The 20,045-nt window shown below is 37.7% G+C and overlaps 1 long non-coding RNA gene across 3 annotated transcripts in view; it reads right to left on the bottom strand.

Moving 5' to 3' along the window:
• The window catches only part of LOC124552537, a 154,803-nt gene extending 135,593 nt beyond the window's left edge, over positions 1-19,210 (bottom strand). Inside the window, exons 1-3 of one of the 3 annotated variants that reach the window (XR_006967926.1) lie at positions 19,067-19,210; positions 6,480-6,667; positions 453-1,522 (exon numbers count right to left, since the gene is read on the bottom strand). This is a non-coding gene — a long non-coding RNA (uncharacterized LOC124552537). Of the gene's footprint in view, positions 1-452; positions 1,523-6,479; positions 6,668-19,066 lie in introns of those variants that run through there. The other 2 variants (XR_006967928.1, XR_006967927.1) reach the window with 2 other exon arrangements.
• Positions 19,211-20,045: the final 835 nt, after the last annotated feature.

The raw sequence follows: 20,045 nt of genomic DNA, 5'->3' as shown, positions 1-20,045 counted from the left end.
CACATTCTGTGCAAAGCACTGGAAGCGTACCACAGTGACAAATCCCGGCACAGATTCTGGATATGCCCACTCCGTAGTAGAGGTGAAAAAGAGTGTCACCCTCAGACAGGATTGAGGGGAAAAGGACATACAGAAGTTCTGTATATATTTTCGAATGACACTGCAGAGGTAAAAATATGTTACACTTGATATTCGTGATTGAATTGTTAAGCTGTAGATGACAATGCAAGAGACAACAATATTTCTAAACATTAAAGGGCAAGTCTGTATAACTAAAGAGGCAAGACAAATTGTACTGTATTATGTGAAAGACGAAGGTAGGTGAAGACATACCAATTTTTGAAGCTACAGTAAAACCCCGTATTAACAAACCCGATTTTAAGGAATACTTTTGTTGGTCCTGGCGATAACACCATAAAAACAGTGTTCCTGAAATTTGGTTTTAACGAATCACACTTTCTTTTAAATCCCTGTTTTAAGTGTTACAATTCGCAAATTAAAATACGGTCTGCAGCTGCACTTCTTGTTTTTGGACATTAAATTGTAACGTTCGGCTTTGATCACTTGCATTCTTAAGATCAATGTCTGCGTTAGTGTTCGGATATTGGTCTCACCATCAAGCCAAGCCAGGTCACGGAACAGCATTAGGTGTGAGACTACTGCGACTGCCTGTGGTCACATGGCATTAAATGTATTAATTGTTGTGAACAGAGTACAATTAACAGTTCTTCTGTAGAATTCTGACAGCCATTTCTAGGATATACTGCCCATCTTGTTGTGGTTAGTTTATCAAATTAGTTCATGGCTATAAAATGTCACATCTGCAACAGTTATGCCATTGGTCACCCCAAAACCAGTTGTCAGCAGGGCATGTCATTCATGTCATTTCATAATGGCCACTTCACACTGCACAGAGTTACGTCTCCCATCCTTTCATAATCCCAACCTGTGCTCTGCCTCTACTGAGCTAAACCTACTTTTTTTAACATGAAAATTAAATTGAACAGCACTTGCTGAGTGACCTGCTCTGTTTGTTGCCTATAATACAGCAGCAGCCGGTGTGCCAACACTTTAACAACAAGTGACAGATGCCAACTAACAAATAATTTTAACGAATCTATACTGCTGTGTTCATGTTGAAATGGTTTCTATGGTTTTCGATAATTGTGGTGTTGATATGTAAAACAGTAGTCAGCTCATTGAACCTATTGACAGGCATGTTTAGCTTTATTGTCTTCCTAGTTAAGTTTATTTTTTGTAATTCCACATTTATAGTAATTACATTTTTCTACGCAAGTGTTCTTCACATCTCCTTTGTTTACAAAGAATATTAATTCCACATTTATTGGAACCACAAAGCACTTCAGTTGCCCGAAATCAGTATGGTATCCTCATTGCACATGTCAGACAGTTCCATTTCTTTGCTAGATACAATAGGTGTGACATCCTGTAAAATTTTGCTCCAGTACTATGTAAAGTAGATAGACAATCTGCTTCCATCAGTTCAGAACTTCGACAATACCTGTCAAATGAATTAAATGTTTTCTCACAATGTATTAGTTAATTAACAATAACATATGTGAGTTATTTAACAATAACAATGTTTTTTTGTCTGTGAGAAATATATTAACTGTTCCAGGTAAAACAAAGCATTTCTTCAAGCAAATGCAGGGACATGTCCCTATCCCCTTTTTTGGTTGTGCATTTGCAGTGGAGTGTGTGTGGTCGAGGCACTGTGTTTTGGGGCCAAAATACTATAAAAGTAAAGAGTCTAGTGTACCTGAGCACTTGGTAATATCATGCTGTGTTAAGATATACTTACTTTCCATAAAACAAGTTCGTTACAGGGAGAGTTTATTTAATAAATTTTATAGTAGTTCTTTACCCGCTTTAGGAAGACCATGTGACTCCTCGTAAGAGATTGAGAATCATGGATACTAGAAAATCCAACTGCCCAGCAACTTTAAATATGAAGTGTATAAGGGTGTATCCTGATTACAGTATGCACTCAGCAACTGAATACAGGGATACCAAGGCAAAAGTAAGTATCCAGTTTGGGTTCTGCTTGGAGAAAATTTTACATCATCAGTTGACGGTATACTTTAAAATCTATTGTTTTTAATGCTCTTAATTAAATAATTGTTACATTTTTGTCTTACAGGTTCTTGCAAGTCTACAGAAAGATTTGGCATTGCCATGCCCGCCTAAGAGCTATCTACGTTATTATTTGACTGCTTCCCCAGCAAGTGCACACACACATGCTACTGAAAGTGTTGAAGCAAGTGGGTACATACATCCTTCACTTGTAAAGGAAATCAAAAACTTACTACTCAGTGGCATGACATCACTCAAAGTCATTCAGTTGGCTCTAGACATATTTGTTGAAATCAATTTCACTGGGACACACATACTAGGTCAAATGAATACTACCTTTTACCCCACAGAGAAAACTATTTACAGTCACATTTATCGGACCCTTTATGGTACAAATAAAGTATTGTTTGACGAGACTAGACTGCAGAATCAGGTTGATGAGTGGCACAAAGACTCGAGCAATCACATGATTTATTATAGACATTGTACGGGAGCCAATGGAGAAGTGAAACCATTACTATTTTGCTATCAGAGCAGTTGGCAGAGATCTTTTGAAGAAGTATGGGGGTAGTTGTTTGATAGATGCAACATACAAAACAACAACAACATATGATATTCCTTTATTTTTTATAGCTGTGAAGAGTAATGTGGGCTATTTGGTTGTCGGTTTTTTTTTTATTCAGATTGAAAATGCAAGATCCATTCATGAAGCACTAGACATTTTCAAGGACTGGAACAAGGATTGGAATCCCCTCTATTGGGTTACTGATTTCTCGGAGTCAGAGATAAATGCAATTGAGCAAGCATTCCCTCAGACAAAAGTTTACTTGTGTCTTTTCCATCGAAAACAGGCATGAGGAAGATGGTTGAAAAAAAAGGATAATCTACGTGTACCAAATGACATGAAGACATTTCTGGATATGTGGCAAGAAATTTCAGAATCACCAACAGAGAGAGAATTTAGAGATCGCGTAGAAGAGTTGCGAACGCATGAGGTTTCTCGGAGAAATGAGCGTGCATGGTCATACTTTCAACAGCAATGGCTAACAGTATGTGAAAGATGGGTGAAAATGTATGAGGACAAGGGCAGATTTGCAACTATTGACACTACAAATGGAGTTGAAGCCATGAACAAGGTTGCAAAACATTTTTTCCTTAAACACAATTCAGACAGGACTTTAACTGGGGTTACTAAGGTTATAATAAACCAGTTTCTTCCAAGCCTAATTAGAAAGTACTGTCTGCAGAATTCTGCCATCAAAGCTTATAACAAAGATGTTCCACAGTTTTTGCATAAAAAAACAAACAAGTTTGTGAAACATGTCATGCAGCGACATGCATCAGCAAAAGTTGAGTTAACTGCAAGATCAGTGAGTAGGAGATTGGATGGTTCATTTTGTGTGGAGAGTGCAAAGTCCAAAAACTGTAATTATGTTGTAAACTTTGATGTACCAGATTGCACATGTGAAGATTTTCGGAGATATAAATACCCATGCAAGCATTTCTGTGCAATCTTAATTTTTTACCCAGAGTGGGGTTTTGATAAAATGCCAGGAAGTTTTAAGACTAGTCCATTAATCTGCCTTGATGAAATGTATGGGGTGGGCTTTAGAAGTGGCTCTTCAGTAATTTCATATGAAGGCAGTAGTAGTGACGAAGCTGTTGAGGAGGCAGTTGAAGCAGCTGAGGAGGCTGTCGAGGCAGCAAATAGAGATTATCTCGTTCAAACCCCGAATATTCCTTTGCAGCAGTTTGCAGCTAGGGAGCTGTGTAACCACATTATAATCTCACATACAACTGCAGCAACAGTGAAAGAATAACCAAAAGTACTTGGATCACTCAGCAACTGTGTGCAAGATTTGCAATTAGCCACTCCTGAAGTTGGTGGTCTCCCATTAGCAGAGCTATCAACTTCCAAAGAATGGAGAAGAAAGACGCCAAAAGCCACACCATCTTGATTCGACCACGGATCTCTAGCCGTCGAAGAAGTGTGCAGCGCGTTTGCGTATACGTCATTTTGAGGTCACTTCCGAGTGGTTCTGGACCACAATGATGTGTATGTTACGCTTCCCATGTCATCACCAAACAAAAGGGCAACGCAATTATAAAAAAGCAGCCGTGCTCACCTTAATGAATACCTTGGCGAGACTCCTCATAAATAGCTTTCCAGGGAGCCAAATAGGGCTACTGCTACCACGAAGACTCAAACTGCCAAGGTCACATATGGAACCCATGTCTGCAATCATAACTATCGTCATCAAAAACATCGAAGATGATGTCACACGTGCCGAGGTATCTGAAGAAGTAAAACTCCACAGATATTTAGTTATCAAAGTGACCAGAGTCAATGGTCATAGCGACAACAAGCCATCGGGTAAGAACCGCTTGTTCACACAATCTGTACACCCATAACTACCTGCTCCTACACCACTTCACATTTAATTACTACATACATACAGTGGAACCATCAAGACCGAGAGCAGTGCAGCCCACCCAATGCACTCGCCATCACGAATTTGACCACCCCACAGACAATTGGATCAACCAACTAAAATGCAGCAAATGTGTCAGACGCCACTTGGCCCAACAATGCCACACTGAGGGGGGAAAGTGCTCAAACTCTGGGGACAAGCACTTATAAATCTCACACTTTTGCCCCAAATGGCCAAATCAGCCACTATCACTAGAAAGCACGGATTACAGATGATTACCAGCAACAAAAATTGGTTAACAGGCTGCAAAGACAGATAAAAGCCTAAGTTAAAGCCAACAGGTATCAGGAGTGGGCAAACGAAGTCACATAGCTCGACCCAAGAGACCAATCTACGTGGAAATTAACAGAAAGCCTATTTCAAAAGAGCACAAAATTCAATTTTTAATTGTAGACCCCCACCAAAGCCTACACAGGCTGTAATTATCCTTCAAACCCTGAACAAAAATCTCCCGTGTCTTATCTTTCCAGTCTCTCACCACTTCCGAAAGTCCCACTGTCCAGCCACAGAGGAGCATTCCCCTCTTAACTCAGTACTACCCAGGACTTGAGCAAGTGAATTACATTCTCCACCAGGGTTTCTCCTACTTCTCGTCATGCCCTGAAATGAGAAATGTCCTGCCCACTATCTTTCCCATCCCTCCCAAGATTTTTAAAGTAGTGACAATGTAACCACCTGTTACTAGAGGTAAATATTACCTTTGTGTAACACTGTCTGACTAATTACAACTAATTATATGATTTTTTTGCTGTGCCATACTGCTATGTTTTCAGGCATGCTTGAGGAAGGACAATGTCCAAAACCAGTAGTGTCAAAAATAAAATTATACATATTGTAATGGAAAAATCTCTTCTCTTACTGCTATATTTTTTTTAGCTTATCCTAATCCTCAGACAATGAAGTGTCCCAGCCCATCATGTATTGATGGAGCTAAAAATTTAAGCTCTCCAGCAGTTTTCATAGTGCTGAATCTGCATCGCTCCTCTTATTCCCACTTTTTGGCATAACAGAATAGGTGTTAGAAGCTCCTAGTCTTATGGACTTTCGACTCAGCCTTATTACTATTTACTGTTTCTAGGGACCAGAAAAAATAAAACTGCCGATAAATACGAATTTAGGCATGAAATCTGGCTCAAAATATGAAAATGCAAAATTATTTAATAAATACAATTATGTAGTTAACTGTACCCAGATGAACTATCAGTGACAGGGCCAGGTAGCTTTATTATCTATTACTTGTATTTTACAGTATCTGGCAATGTTCAATTTGGAAAGCGAATAAGCTGTTTATAAAGGGACAGACTAGACATTTATATCTGATAGGTGTGACCATAATGAAAGTACTGCAGAAATGTTTACTTTGTTTTGAGTTGTTCTGGTATTCAGTCCAAAGACTGCTTTGCTGCAGCTCTCCATACTACTCTATCCTGCGCAAGCCTCTTTATCTAAGTAACTACTACAGCCAACATCCTTCTGAATCTGCTTACTGTACTCATTTCTTCATTCCCTCTACGATTTTCACCATCAACACCTCCCTCCACCTGAAGCCTCAGAACATGTCCTACCTACAAGTCTTGAGTATCAGTGACTTAAAACATATTTTATTACTTCTGTTGTGAAATACCAGGTACATTGTTTAAATGAAACAGTTACCAACTTTACAGTGCAAAATGTGAGTAATAATGTAATTTTATACATATAATCATTCCCAAAGATAGATGCTACATTTACCGGTTGATAGTTATCACTTAAACAATTACCACTCCTTTAAAGTTGTGCTCTGTTGTCCCTTTCAACAAAAAGTTTTTTTTACAGTAAATTTTGTTGATTTCCATTTGCTAGTAACAGATGACATACTGATTACATGGGTTATGAACTGAAGGGTTTACTCACAATTGCAGTGGATAGGCAGGTGTCTGGCAGCCACTCTTGCTCTGTGTACAGTACCTGACATGTGTCGCAGCAGAGAAATACCTCATCCCACAGGTGATGCTCAGGCTGGGAAGGAGGTTCGCATATCACAGCAAGGATACAATCCTGAACCCGCTAGACATCACTTGCTCAGAGAAATAGTTGCCCACCTGCAACACATACTTCATAACAAGTTTCAGGAAGGCAAATTACGTAAAATTTAAGAGTGTTGATAAATTTGAATATCTTTATAGGTAAGACAGAAGCACAACCATGACCAAGTGGCTGGGTCATTCCACACCAAGTGGTCTAAAACTGAAAAAAGTTCCCACCATCATGGTCTCCAATTTTCGTCAAATTTTAACTGTAGCTTTAGTCAAGTGTTGAAGTAAGTTTCCCAAGATTTCAGGCCTCTAGCTGCAATAGCTGCTGATCTAGACCCCCTTGTCTGAAGTGTACTTAGTCCGTGTGCATGCAACATAAAAAAAATGTCATATTTGGAGTCTAATAAAATCGAAACTAATTCATAAGAATGGTTAGTAAGATGCGACCCTGTACAGTTTTTTTTGCTGATTCCAACGAAATTATGTATAACATTACTCATGCAAACCCCGGTCAAATAACTCGACTCAAAGTATACTTCAAAATTTGTCGTGACACAACGCGACAAATTTTGACCAATATTAAGACTGCAATGATTTCCTTGCAGTTGAAGATATGGACTTGAACTTTTGGCCAAGCTTCATGCTTGTGCTAGACATAATGCAGCCGGATTTGCAATGATCCAGGCCATATGGTCGCCCTGCAGTATCTCTTCAAATTAGGCAGTGTCAGCACAAACGGTAAAATTTACCAAAGTTTCAAGCCAATTACTAAAAAATAGTTGGCCTGAATCTGCTTGTGAATAGTATCACCTAAAAGAGAAACTCTTGCTCTACAAGACTGACATTTGTTTTTTTTGCAACGCGACCATTAAGTACTCATTAACTCACATCAAAGTTGTTATATTTTGTATGCGCGATGCACTAATTTTTCTTCATTTCTAGGAATTTGAATCTTAATAGTCGCTTAGAATTACTGATATAATTGGATATTTCATTCGTGTTTTATTCAGTGATTGGCCAGTGAGAGATGTCAGAAGTTAATGAAGAAGAAGAATCGTTGGCCCCCTGTTCAATTGGAAAAGATGCTGCTGCATCGAAGTGCCATGTTATCTTCTATGCTAAGAAGACTGGATTCAAAGCGTTTAGTGATTTCACAGAATGTGACCAGAAATTGCTTGTTTCGCGTTCAGAAGCCAAACTTGACGAAAATTCCATCATTTGCTTCCACCATGAAGCCCTCTTCCTACATGAATATCAAGCGATGCAAAAGAAATGTTGCAATCCATTCAAGAAGAGGAATCACAATGTAAAAGCTGGACTTAGACTGCTTGATAATGAAACAGCTGCCAAACTTTGCCTGTTAAAGAAAAAAGAAGTGATTGATATAAAACCTGGTCAGAAGCTTTGCCCTCGCTGCATGTCGGCACTGAACCAAAAGCTAGAAGATTCATCATCACTATCAACCCAATCTGAACAAGATTTCACAACGGATGAAACTGAACCAGCCATCAACAAAAGTTTATCATTTATTGGTGCTTCACCATTGAAAAGAAGACAACTAAGTAAAAGAGATAAGCAAAGCTATGCAAAAAGAAAGATCTTGGATGCACAAAGTTTAATTGGGAATCAAATTGCTGCTGCCGTAGGAATCAATTACGATGAACAGCCAAGTTCAAGTAAAAGTCGCCCATGCAATAATTGTGCAGATCTTGATAATCTTATAGAAGAGTTGAAAGAAAAATGTAAAGTGTCAAATCGTAGGACAAAAGTTCAAATATTGACCTTGGTTCCAAGAAGCTGGACAATTAAAGATACGACAACAGCATTTAATGTATCAGAAAGAATGGTAAAGCAAGCGAGAAAACTGAAGAATGAGCAAGGTGTTCTAGCTTTTCCAGCAAATCGGCAAGGAAGGAAGCTTTCAGATGAAGTTGTCCAGAAAGTACATGACTTTTTTCAAGATGACGAATTCAGCAGACTTTGTCCAGGGAAGAAAGACTGTGTGCCTGTGAGAATTTCAGGAACAAAGGTGTACAAGCAAAAGCGGTTGTTGCTTTGCAATTTGAAGGAAATGTACGTGTCTTATCAGAAGCAAAATGGACCAGAAATTGGCTTCTCAAAGTTTTGCGAGCTTAGACCAAAATGGTGTGTTACAGTTGGCTCTGCTGGAATGCACTCAGTTTGTGTCTGTACAATACACCAAAATGTCAAGCTTATGCTCACTGGTGCATCAATCAATGAAGACTACAAGGAAATTCTTAGCAAAGCTGTTTGCAGCTTGGAAAACAAGGATTGTATGCTTCATCGTTGTGAAAACTGCCCTGGTCCAGAAGGTGTAGAAGCAGTTATTGCAACATATTTTGAAGATAATGACCCTGAAGAACTGATTGAGTACAAACAATGGATTCATACCGACAGGGATACTTTAGAAACAAAGCAGCTTTCAACAGAAGAGTATGTTGAAGATATTGCAGCAAAAATTTGGAACCTGTCTTGTCATCACTACATTGCCAAGCATCAAAGCCAGCACCTGAAAGCTCTCAAAACTGATTTGAAAGAAGGCGAATTCATAATACTAATGGATTTTGCTGAAAACTATTCATTTATTGTTCAAGATGCAGTGCAAGGCTTTCACTGGGAAAACAGTCAAGCAACAGTTCATCCATTTGTAGTCTACTAATGTGAAAACGAAGAGGTGCAATGTGTGAATCTTTGTGTTATTAGTGACTGCCTTCGACACGATACGATTACTGTCCATGTTTACATTGGAAAAGTAATCAATTACCTGAAGATGCAATTTTCCAAAATAAGCCACATCCACTACTTCAGTGATGGTTCAGCTGCACAATATAAGAATTTCAAGAATTTTCTCAACTTATGCTATCACAAAGAAGATTTTGAAATAACAGCAGAATGGAATTTCTTTGGAACAAGCCATGGAAAGTCGCCTTGTGATGGCATTGGAGGCACAACAAAACGGTTGGCAGCAAGAGCAAGTTTGCAACGTCCATATGAAAACCAGATTCTAACACCCAAAGATCTTTTCAACTTCTGCAATGATAATATCAATGGAATCAAATTCTTTTTCATCAGCAAAGAGGAAGTTGAAGAAGAAAAAGCTTCTCAAGAAGAAAGATTCCTGCAAGGGCACACTCTAGCTGGCACAAGAGAAAACCACCATTTTTTGCCCATTGATATGACGACAATTAAGGTCAGTAGAGTTTCTAATGATGCGACATCTTTTTTGGCCAAAATTAGTGCTGCTGAAGTAGTAGTTCAAGTCATGGATCTTCAGCCTGGGCAGTATGTTGCTTGCATTTATGAAAAGAAATGGTGGATTGGAAACATCGTTGAAATCTCAGTCGAACAGAAAGATGCTTTCATAAGCTTTATGCATCCTCATGGTCCTGCAAGTTCATTTTATTGGCCCTTAAGACGTGATACTTGCTGGATTCCAGAACAACTTATCATTGGTGTTATTCCAGCTCCATCAGTGACATCATCTGGTCGGCAATACAGTTTTCCTGAAAGCATTCTCTTGCAAATCAACGATGCTTCCAGAATGATGAAGTAACTGAGGAAGACAGGCTTGGGAACCTGCATAAAGAAACCCACAATCAGGCTTGGGATCCTGTGGTAAAGACACCCTGTAATCAGGCTTGGGAACCTGCAGTAAAGATACCCACCCGTGGCTGTTACTGCATGGCTATCGGGCGTGGCCCCTATGGCGATGGGGATGCTGGTTTTATTGTGATAACCAGTAATGGCTCAGCCATCATGGACCAACGCAGGGCACTGCGCACACAAAATATAAGATACTTTGACCTGAGTAAATAAGCACTTAATGGAAGCGTTGCAAAAGAAAAATATATCCATCTTGTAGAGCAAGAGTTTCTCTTTCAGATGATACTATTCACAATTAAATCCAGGCTGACTATTTTGTAGTAATGGGCTTTGAACTTTGGTAAATAAAGCCATTTGCGCTGACACTGCCAAATTTGAAGAGATTTTGCAAGGCGACTATAAAGCCTGGGTAGTTGGAAATCCAGCTGTATTATGTCCAGCACAAAGATAAGACTTGGTAAAAAGTTCAAGTCCATATCTTTATCTGCAAGGAAATTATTGCAGTCTGAATATTGGTCAAAATTTGTCGCATTAAGTCACGACAGAATTAGGGGTACACTTTGAGTCGACTTGTTTGACCGGATTTTGCATCAGTAATCTTATAATTAATTTCGTTTGAATCAGCACAAAAAACTGTACAGGGTCTCATCTTACTAACCATTCTTATGAATTGGTTTCAATTTTATGAGACCCCAAAAATGGCATTTTGTCTGATGTCGCGCGCATGCGAACTTACTACCCTTCAGACAAGGGGGTGTAGATCAGCAAGTATTGCAGCTAGAGGCTTGAAATCTTGAGAAACTTAATTTAGCACTTGACTAGTGCTACAGATAAAATTTGAAGAAAATTGGAGACATGATGGTGGGAAGGTTTAGACCACTTGGCATGGAATGACCCGGCTAATAAACTCAGATAAAAAAAGATGTAAATGGCCTTTCAGCCAACTAAAGAAATGTACTCTTTAAGAGGATACATGGGCTGACAAGAAAAAATCCCAGATTTCTCTGTTAAAAATACACTTTTTCCTGAGTGAAAAAATATTTTTCCCCAGGTGAAGATACACTACATACCGGGTCTTACTACATTTTCCCCCTTGTAAAGTGACAGTAAACTTGACCTCAGAGCTGTAAAACTCAGTTCTTTTGATTGTAACAGTTTTATACACTTGTATAGAACTTCTTGGCACTTTAGGCTTAAGTTAATACACACATACTATAACTGCAAGAAAAGTTAAGCTTTCACATAGAATATTAGCTGTCAAAAATAAATGTATATATATTTACTTTTTATTAACAAGGCTGTGGTTAGGCAAGATCCTTAGAACATTGTTTAAATTGCGGCTGCTCAATATTTCTGAGAAGCATGATTGTAATTTTCACTGCTGTGCACCAAATATTTTGTGAGTCACCTGGCTGAACTCAAGTTCCATCATGCAGTTTGACTTTTCCACATGTGAATTCCTCAACTCACCTCTTACTTTTTTTTAAGAATAATTATACTTTTTGCCATCGTTATTTTACAATTTGTAATCAATGAAAGGACTAGAATGAATGTGATTAACACTGAAGCGTGGTGGTCTTTAGCATGTGTTACCCTTAAGACATACCAAACAAATGTGCTGGTCGAATTTTAAGTAATGGCATAAATGGTTGGTTGTCTGGTCCTGAAATTTTTCTAAGCGCCTGGTCTTCCAGATGTTAAGTTTTGACAGAGTGAAATGCACAATGATTTAAGAAAAGCATTGCACTTTCTCACTTGTAACATAGCCTAAATCACATTGCATAAAGGAAAATTTGCTTCGAAAGTAACGCTTGTCACACAACCATTCGCATTTTTCCCTCGACTTGTTACAAATATAAACAGCTGTGAAAACATCCTCACCGAAGGCAGTCTCCTTATGAAGTATCCTATTGCATGGTCTCTGCCCTGAAGACAAATGTTTTGCTGTCAGCAGACTTATGCTTTGTGTTAAGTTGCAAAGAGAATGTGCCATTTACAACAAAATGTTTATTTTGATATTATTCTTGCATTTATATTTTACTGCTGCAGTACTATTCTGTAAAAGTGTGCAAAAATAAAATTCTGTGTAAGAATCAGTTCTTTCCAGCCAAATTTAAATAACTGAAACAATTATAAATCCATGGAATATTGAAAAATCCAAGTTTTTTGCAGGTGAAGAAATTACCACAGTTTTTCTGGATTTCCCATTGCATGTACACCCTATATGAGACCTTTTCCCTCTCTAGCCAAGGTACAGCACAAGCTCTGATTGTGTCAAGGATGGGGAACAAAATTACCCATGCCTCTTCAAAGGAACCATCACAGCATTTGCCTGGAACGATTTCGGAAAAATCACGGAAAACCTAAATGTCAATGTCCGGTAGCAAGTTTGAACAGTCGTCCTCCGGAATGCAAGTCCAGTGTGCTAACCTCTGAGCTACATTGTTCAGTTGCAACTATAAGGCTATAGGATGAATAGTCCAATGAACTTCTTTGACCACCTGCTGGGTGCACATACTTTTGTCATGCCTTGCGATGTCATGGTGATACACTGGCCTTGCAATGTCATGGTGATACACTGGCCTTGCAATGTCATGGTGATACACTGGCCTTGCAATGTCATGGTGATACACTGGCCTTGCAATGTCATGGTGATACACTGGCCTTGCAATGTCATGGTGATACACTGGCCTTGCAATGTCATGGTGATACACTGGCCTTGCAATGTCATGGTGATACACTGGCCTTGCAATGTCATGGTGATACACTGGCCTTGCAATGTCATGGTGATACACTGGCCTTGCAATGTCATGGTGATACACTGGCCTTGCAATGTCATGGTGATGCACTGATCACCTCAAATGAGTGTCTCAATATTCGAAAACTGCAGCAGTCACAGGTGCGTGTGGCTGGCCAGCACAGCCTCACTGCAATGATGACAGACACTTCGACCACCGAGTCACCGTGGTATTGTTCACTGCCAGATCTCAAGAGACATTCTGCAATTTCTTACGAATACTAGAGACACTGGTTTTCCAGCGAAACAAATTCAATGGCAGCTCTCTGCTTGGAATGCATCTGTTGCAGATGTTATTTTGAAGGCTATGTATAGTGCCACTACATATTGGAACTTCATGAAACTATAGGAGCTGAGGTAAGAATATTCCATGCTGTCCCACAACTAATTCCACATTTATTCAACTGAAACTGGCCAAGAAAAAAGAGTAATGTTACATTACCCACTGAATGCCCCTCATATTTAATTATAAAGTGACAGAATGACTTGCCACTAGGCACCTTAAGGAAGCATAATTTGAAATACTACTGATACATAAACAAAAAACCTATTAGCTACTCAACTGCTATTTCCTTCCTCAAAGTGAGATACTAGGCAGAAAGAACCACCCACTCTGAGGAAATCATCTCTTGCAATGTTGAGGGAAAAGTAGGATGGAGGGAGAATGAAAATCAAAATTTTTCACCACAGGCCTGGAATTTTGAAGCTTCCAATTGCTTGAAGCATTAATAACAAGGACACCTGGCCTGAAACCCACATATTCCCGTAGGTGTCCCAATGCTCTTAGGGGTCAAGCTATATGAAGTGGTTCAGTGATGGTTGCTTGACAATTTTTAAATATTTTCATTTTTTATTTCTGATTGCCCTATATTTGAGAAGTTCAAAACAGTTTTTTAAAATAATTTATCTTGCACCTTTACTGGATGGAGGCCATTTTTATTTGCAGACACGCAACATTTTTCAGTCTGGAGACATTAGCAAAAATTTGAATATCTCTGCTCTGGGTTAAGTTACAACATTGCATATGACATGATCGTTTTTAGAAAAGTGTCTTCTACAACACTGTCTATTACACAAGCTACCCTAAATTCAAAAATATCTAGTCGAAAAGACCTCCAAAGTTTGGTATCCAAATTTTCAAAAATTTGCATCTCAGGCCCAAAAATAACAAACAAGGAGTGATTTATGAGAATATTTTTTTCCTATAGTTGGATATATACACTACTAGCCTCCTATAGAGCAAGAAAACTTACAAATGTTTCCTTATTTTTTATAAATTTTTGAAATATGAAAACTTTCATTTTTTGTAAAGTTTGTGGTTAGTTCTCAGGTGGGACTTAATATAAAAATATGATTTTTGCACAGTTTGTACACCTATATGACAGCAAAGTACCATAAAAATTTCAACACTGATATGACTGAACAAAGATATGATTTTTTTGAAAATGAGGAGATAATTCACATTACTCTACAACTGATCTTATGGCTGTTGCCTATTTAAATGGTTTATTGTTTCACTGCAATAAAATTTACCTGTGACATATTTAGTAAACACTATCACCCAATATTCATTTAGTTTATTTATGTTTAATAATGCAACATTAAACAATAGGAGATTTCACTTTTGTTCTACAGTAATAAAATTGCTGTGTGTAGCATTGTAGAAGTCCGTTATTGCAGAGTGTGGCATTGTTGTGATCAGTCTGTTCTGAAATCTGTTAAGAGTGGATGTACATACTTCACTGAGTGTAGAATGTGTTAGGTGCTTTGTCCTGTGTGTAATTTGAAATTGAGAAATGTGAATGCAATAACATCGATGAAAAGTGTGTGTTTAATAGTTAGCAAGTGACTTGAGTCACAAAACAGTTTACAGTTCAGTTTCAAAAAACTTAAGAAATGTCTATGACTTTGATGAAGTTAGACAAACTTTGTTTAAAATTCCAGCAAGTTCTGTAACATCAGTGTGAGTATCATGAGAAGAAACTTTCTGAACTACAGCCACATTTTAGGAAGAAAGTGCTGTGATCCACTTACAGTTCATAAAATGCCTATTACTAAGGGTTTAAGGGAAATAAAACCTGAACACACGTCTTTGTGATGCGAGAGTGAAACAGCTTCCCAAGTGAAATGTAATGTGATTCCTGAAAATTCCCTACAAAGATCAACCACAGACCGAATCTCTCACAGTACAGGACATGTACGTCTTTTGCAAAATTCCTTGGTGTTGCAGAAAACTTAGTTTGATGCTATGTAACCTCAGAAACCAAAATTTATGAAGATGATTGTGTCAGTAAAATTACATCTCTGTCTTTAACGTTGAATGACATAGCGGACAATGGTTGTTTGCAGAGGTTGAAAAAATAAGTTTGGAAAACAATGTTTTGTGCTTTATACCACCCTGCTGGCCCAAGAACATCATTCTAGAAACCAGTGACAAAGATTGGATAGCAATGAAAAATGTTTTAAGGAAACTTTCAGCGCTAGAACTTACAACAGCTACTGGGAGGTCTTATTCTATATCAAAAAAGTTGTCTGAAGAAATAGTGTTCTTTACATTAACCACCAGGTTTACGAACAGTTGCATCTCTACGGATGTTAATTGAAAATATTTTAAGTATGTCAAAGTAATATAAAAGTTAATTTCAGTGATTTCCACTTTTTTTGTATATAATTCAATACCTTACTTCAATAACAATTTATTATATCCCACCAATATCACACATGAACAGGCAACAGCCATAAGATAAGTTGTAGAGCAATGTGAATTATCTCCTGATTTTCAAAACTTCATATCTTTGTTCACAGTCAGATATCAGTAATAAAATTTTTGCAGTACCTTGCTATCATACAGACGTACAAACTGTGAAAAAATCATTTTTATATTCAGTCCCAGCTCAGGTAACTAGCCCTAAACTTAAAAAATGATAATTTTCAAATTTCAAACATTTTTAAGTATTCTTGCTCTATGAGGCTAGTAGTTCAAGATATCTAACTAGAGGCAAAAAATAGGAACTCAGAAATCACTCCTTGTTTGTTATTTGTGGGCCTAAAAAGTTGAATTTTGATAATTTGGATACCAAACTTTGGAGGTCATTTTGACTGCTTATATTTGAAGTTAAGGTATTTTGTATAATACACAATGTTGTAGAGAACACTGCTCTAAGAAACAATCATGTCAACTGCAATGTTTTAACTTAACCCAGTGCAGAGATATTTTTGCTAACATCTCTAAACTGAAACATCCGTCGCACGCTTACAAATAAAAATTCAGTAAACGTGAAAGGTAAATTTTTTGTAAACCTCTCAGTTACAGGGTAATCATATAAAAAATTAAAACATTTAAAAATAATCAAGCAACAAACAATTTTTATTGGACCACTTCATTTGGATTGACCCTTAGTTAAAATATGTCATTGACTGATGAGTATCACTGTTGCCATGAAGTAGTGCGAATGAGTGCAATTTTGACTGTCACCAGTCAAAGCTGATGGCTAGTATCTTATTCTTCATTACTCTAAGTAGGTTACACTAATGAAATTTGTACAGTCATTCAAGGAGAGGAATAATGCATTTTATGTTACCTGGAGAACAGAAGGCGGACGATTCCAGCAAAATTTAATTTTAGTTGATGAGCTACTAAGAAATTGCTCTGTATAGAATGGAAGAAATGGCAGACAAGTCTAATAACCTCCATGTTCAATGAATCATAACTGCATCTTTTTGCTAGGCATCGAGCTGATATGATTTAAATTTGTATAGTAAGTTAATACAATTAACCATTAAATTCTTTACTTAACTGAGTAGCTGGTTAAAGGTTTTATGGCTCAATACCGCACTCCATTGTGTTACACTAACGTCAAATGCTGGACAGAGTAAATACTTCCTTCTTCTAGTGTTATATTTGTCAATGTTACTCCTCTTTCCAAAACTGATCAGCTACTGATAAATTTCATTAATGCATAAAAGAACTATGAGGCTGTAATTAGCATGCCTAACTCTTTAAATAGCTGTCAACAGGAATTTTACAGCGGACACCACACTTTATATGCAGTACACACTTCTGTTCACAAAACACCAATTATCCCAAATTATTACAATGCCCTAAGACAGTGAATAAAAATAGGAGAAGTCAACTTTTTCACATTTGTAACTTCAAAATCTAATACTACAGTAACAAACGTTTCTGAGCTTAAACATTTAAAAAGATGTGAATGTAGATGCGATTTCAGTACTATCATCTACCAGTACGCAGAAAGGGAAGTTTGAATGGGGTGGGAGGATAACAATTTACATTTCTTGGCTATGCTTAAGAAGGGGGTAGATGAAGTCCACCTCCTTAATGTTGTTTGTCTGTTTACATCTATTGCTAGCTACATTATGTAATTAACCATTTGGCTTGGTGTCTATGTGCAACTAAATATGTACAATTTTGGTTTTCACAGAGGTGATTCCTCTTCATTTATTGCAACATACTCTGAACACACACTGCCGCTGAAGGTGGGGGGGGGGACAAAAAAAAAAAAAAAAAAAAAAAAAAAAAAAAAAAAAAAAAAAATTGATCCACTCAAAACAATCTATTCAGATAACCATAGCAACAAAATTTATTACAATCCAATATCTTTATAGCAGCAACCAATTAATGGATGCAGCTCCTAGTTTTTACACTGCACAAGAACTACACATTCCTCAATGAAACAGTCATATTTGAACACAGAAGTCTTCCTTCCTTAAGCTCACAATCTATCACCTTTACTAGCCGCATGGGCTACCTGTCCTATCCCCATAAAGCATGTTATGCACACTGTGTTGTATATTTCGGCCTACAGTGATTTGTAATTTGCTACCTTGACAAATCACACAATTGTGACAAACCTTCAACGAATAAAGAAAAATAAATGCAGAAAGAAAAAGTAAAAACAGCAGAAATGAAGAGGAAAGTGGGATGACAAATTAGCAGTGAAAAAGTAAGAGCTCTGTTACACATTTCAAAATTATGTCATCCCCCACATCCTCAAGGAACTACTCACTAAGAGTCTAAACAACAAGTGTTTAATGTAATCACTAGTATCATCAGTTTGTGGAGGTGAAGCTTATACACACCTAACAAACTACTTGCGATACTTCTTTACAAGAAAGAAAGAACAAATTTTCTTTTAAAAAATTTAACTTCTTATGCATACAAGATTCAAGTTCGAGCTGTACAAGATTTACTTCTAAGGCAAGCTCATTTACACAAAGCAGTGGCTTTAGATTCATCATTTTCTATATCTATTGCTTCACATCTTCATATCGGCCTCGAACACTCATTTGTCTTCGAATATTACGATTCCATTCTATTCTAGCTTTGATACATAAAAAAAACTATGATTAAGAAATTGCCGGCATATTTGCTGGGGGAATCAAAATTCACTAATATACGCTACAAGGCAATTTCAGCAAATATAGTTGAAACAACTGATTTATATATAAACCGTTTCCCCAAGGTAAACAAACATTACGACTTCGAATGTAGCCTAGTATTCCAAATAACGATATGCACCAACATCTACAGCTCTCGAAAATAGCGCCCACGCCGTAAGTGAAGTCTTACTCGCAAATTTTTAGTAGACCATTTTAATTTATTCAACCAAGTCTCATGCGAACACATTTCAGTCCCACGAATATAATGTTACAGACAAATTCGTATTACCTTTCCATGAGCATTTTAACGCAATAAATGACTGGTCAAGAATACATGCTAATAATGATTGCATTTACGGGATGGCCGATCTCCCTCGGAATCTGAGGTATCTCCCGGATAGAATGTGTGTAAAAAGATTGCGGCTACAAGTTTCTTCTGGTAACTTCTTACATCGAGGAATTTTTAATTTAAGCGGCATAAAGCATTAAACTGTAGCTATTTGGTTACAGCACACTATCATAATGGCATAACACAAAGGCATCCTTGAAGTGCAGCTGAAGGTAAAAAATGACTAACCTGAAAATAAAATGAGCGTGATATCAGGATAAGCCTAACAGCATGATGTATAGTTACTAAAACTTACCCACGAGAAAGCGTGCCTGAAAGCCCAAAACCAAGTAGTTCAAAATGAACGGGGCAACAGGCACACCACCACAGTACCCCATGTTCCCACCACGTGACCGGTGCTAGAAGTGCGTTCAAAACTTCAAACAGTGAGGTGAAACACGTGAACATCGTAAACAGAAGAAAATCGACGGCGCCAAACTGTGACCAAACGTTCGACCATAGATTTTGGCTATGGTCGAAGGACCAAACTAAATTACTTGTAAAGAGACAACTAATTATATGAGAAACTTTTGATATCATATTAGCATAAAGATGTTTCACAGTTCATCTAATGGAACAGATATCTCAGTAACTCAGCATAACTGGAGAGAACCGAAGAAGAGAAAATGCACGCATTCCAACTATCGCTGCCTGCAGAGCAAAGAATATTTAACACCACGTTGCTGAAACTCGAAAGTATCGCTCCTCCTCATAATACCGTGAACACAAGAAAATATGATTTCGAAGGCACTACAAGTACAGTGAGTGACAAATAAAATGGATACAGCTAGCATATAATTAACTCAGAGGAGCAACAAAAGTTACACACTGAAACAAATGAGAGTGAGTAAAAATCATTACAGATAAAACAGGAGTTGCCAACATCCCGAGCAATAACTATATATACATAGTAGGAAGCTAAAGAGTGCATGTACAGTAATAACTATTAGGGAGTCAGCAGACTACGTGACTGATAAACGAAGCCACTTCATGTTCCTGAGACCAGTAACTACCGAGAATGCCACTAACGTTATAAAAAGGTTCAAGGTAAGAATATCTGCTGGACATGATGAAGTGTCAAGCTATCTATTGAAGCAGGTGATAGCAGAAATAATTACAACTGCTCATTCCAAGCAGTATTTTCTGATCAACTTAAAGTAATTAAAATGCTACCTATATACAGTGAGAGAAACGATGATGATCCTGACAATTACGGTTTTCTCAGAATCAGGCTG

This window comes from Schistocerca americana, chromosome 10 (assembly GCF_021461395.2).
Source record: "Schistocerca americana isolate TAMUIC-IGC-003095 chromosome 10, iqSchAmer2.1, whole genome shotgun sequence".
Lineage (NCBI taxonomy): Eukaryota > Metazoa > Arthropoda > Insecta > Orthoptera > Acrididae > Schistocerca > Schistocerca americana.
The sequence above is the reverse complement of the archived record's forward strand: the minus strand, read 5'-3'. Positions and strand labels throughout refer to the sequence as shown.